Source organism: Cucurbita maxima, unplaced genomic scaffold, assembly GCF_002738345.1.
Source record: "Cucurbita maxima cultivar Rimu unplaced genomic scaffold, Cmax_1.0 Cma_Scf00013, whole genome shotgun sequence".
Classification (NCBI taxonomy): Eukaryota; Viridiplantae; Streptophyta; class Magnoliopsida; order Cucurbitales; family Cucurbitaceae; genus Cucurbita; species Cucurbita maxima.
Genome location: NW_019272029.1, coordinates 5226563 through 5229746, shown reverse-complemented (window position 1 = coordinate 5229746; position 3184 = coordinate 5226563).

The following is a 3184-nucleotide window of genomic DNA, read 5'->3' as shown; positions in this document are numbered from 1 at the left end:
CTGCGCCTGAATTTCTTGTAACCACCTGCGCCTGAATTTCTTGTAACCACCTGCGCCTGAATTTCTTGTAACCACCTGCGCCTGAATTTCTTGTAACCACTTGCGCCTGAATTTCACATGACCATCACTGCCTAAATTTCACATACCTAAATTTCACATAACTATCACTCCCTAAATTTCACATAACTATCACTGCCTAAATTTCACATAACACCTTAATTTCACTTAACCATAAACTACCTAAATTTCACATAACCATAACTACCTAAATTTCACATAACACTTAAATTTCACATAACCATAACTACCTAAATTTCACATAACACTTAAATTTCACATAACCATAACTACCTAAATTTCACATAACACTTAAATTTCACATAACCATACCTACCTAAATTTCACATAACACTTAAATTTCACATAACCATAACTACCTAAATTTCACATACTATAACTACCTAAATTTCACATAATGATAACTAACTAAATTTCTCTTATAACCACATAACGATTACTACCTAAATTTCTCTTATAAGATAACTACCTAAATTTCACATAATGATAACTATACATAGGAAAATAACTACCTAAATTTCTTATAACTCTAACTATACACAGGAAAATAACTACCTAAATTTCTTATAACAATAACTATATATGAAAATAACTACATCATAACTACCTAAATTTCTTATAACCATAACTATACACGAAAATAACCACACCTAAATTTCTTATAACCATAACTACCTAAATTTCTTATAGCCACATAAGCATAACTACCTAAATTTCTTATAACCACATAAGCATAACTACCTAAATTTCTTATAACCATAACTATAAAGGAAAATAGAAATAGAATGTTACTTAATAACATAGCAATTTCTTATAACCATAATATAAAGGAAAATAGAAATAAAATTTTACTTAATAACATACCAATTCCTTATAACTGTGAATGTTTGATTAATCCACCACACCTAAGTGGTGTGAAAGTTATCTTATTTATAATCAAATAAATTACAAGGATATGGAAATAGTAATAAATGGAACAATGAAAAGATACCTATGATAATAAGGCAAATATCAGATATTTGTCTTATAATAAAATATCAAATATAATATATATGGTAAACTGTAATTTATTACTAAATATCTTTAACAATAACCATAACTATAAAGGAAAATAGAAATAGAATTTTACATAATAACATACCACATACCAACCATATCGAATTTTACGTAATAACATACCAATTTCTTATAACCATAACTATAAAGAAAAATAGAAATAGAATTTTACGTAATAACATACCACATACCAACCATATTAAATTCTACATAATAACATACCAACTATATCGTAAAATATGAAAGAAGAAAATAGAATGTTATAACCATAACTATAAAGGAAAATAGAATTTCTATTTTACGTAATAACATACCAACCATATCGAATTTTACGTAATAACATATCAACCATATCGTAAAATATGAAAGAAGATTTGATCCATAACCATAACTACCTAAATTTCTCATGACTATAACTATAAAGGAAAATAGAATTTTACGTACTATCATACCAACCATATCGTAAAATATGAAAGAAGATATGATCCTAAATTTCTTATAACTATAACTAGAAAGGAAAATATAATTTTACCTAATAATATACCAACCATAACTATAAAGGAAAATAGAATTTTACATGATCTATCTAGTAAAATATGAAAGAAGATGATCTAGTAAAATAGTAAAATATGAAAGAAGATTTGATCCTAAATTTCTTATAACCATAACTATAAAGGAAAATAGAATTTTACCGTAATAACATAACAAAATCTCTCCGGGTAGATCTGCATCATATCCTTGTTGAAACACCATTTTACTCTTTCCCAAATCTGACATTTTTTTCTGTTTATTTTTAGATGAACTATGATATGGTGGGTTGAGGAGAGAGGATGCTATTGGGACTAGAAGTTAGTGGGGGAGAGGTTGATAAATTTTATTTTTATTTTTATTTTTTAGTAATCCTCTTATTATTTAATTATGAATTATTATTATTTTTATTATTTTGACGTATATATTTTTTTTATATTCATTAGTAATTTTCTTGTTTTCACAAGCTCATTACAATTTATTTTAAAGTTAATAGATTATCAAACCTTCTATTAAAAAATTTATATGTTAAATTTATTTCAGAAATTAACTTTTACGCTTTCGCAAACATATTGCTTTTGATTTTTGATTTTTAATAATAAATATATAATAACATGGGTAGATGTATCCTCTTAAATTTCTTTTCACAAAAAGAATTCTAAATATTCATAAATTAATTATAGAATAATAATAAACTCTAGAATTATAACATAGAGAGAAAGTTTACTTCTAACTACTTTCTCCCATCAAGTTCAACTCTTTGTCGTGAGTCCTTCGAAGATCTATATCTTCTTATCTATACATAATTTTCCTTTGGTAGGTTGATTCATATCTATGAGTTTAACCTCATCAAGAATATCTACAAATCTCAGGATTTTATGACTTTAAAATATTTATCCTTCGTCATCATCCCTCATAACTATTTTGAGGGCAATAAGCCCTTAAATTGGTCATCTAATATGAATTTGAATTTTAGTAGGATTGAATCATCTCATAATTCTCCCCCTACGATAAAGCTTATCGAATTAATGATCAGGATCCACTTGACTCTCAAGCGAAATTAAATTGTTAACAACTTTAGTTAACTATTAAGGGCTTCACTTAGAAACTATTTAATTAACACTATCGCACCTTGTTATAGGTGTATGTCCTTCCATGAATTTCTTTAGAAAATTACATTTCTCATACAAATATGTTTTTCTATTTAGAATTAAATAAAACACTATTTTGTTTCTCTTTAGGAGTAGCCTACACTTAGGCATAATTATGAACATATTTGTCTTGACATATATGCTTGATTACAATTATTGAAGTGTTGTAAACTAAGTTTACGGCATTTCCATAATTCCAAAAACTGTCTCATAGACAATTTTGAAGGCAATCATGTTCACTATGCCATCCATAATGAATATCCTAACCAAAGTTCAGTAATAGTGTATAATTTTTTTTTTTTTTTAATGCGTGACTATATCTAATATAGTATTGTTTTCTCCTCTTACATCACAATTTTACAAAATTGTAT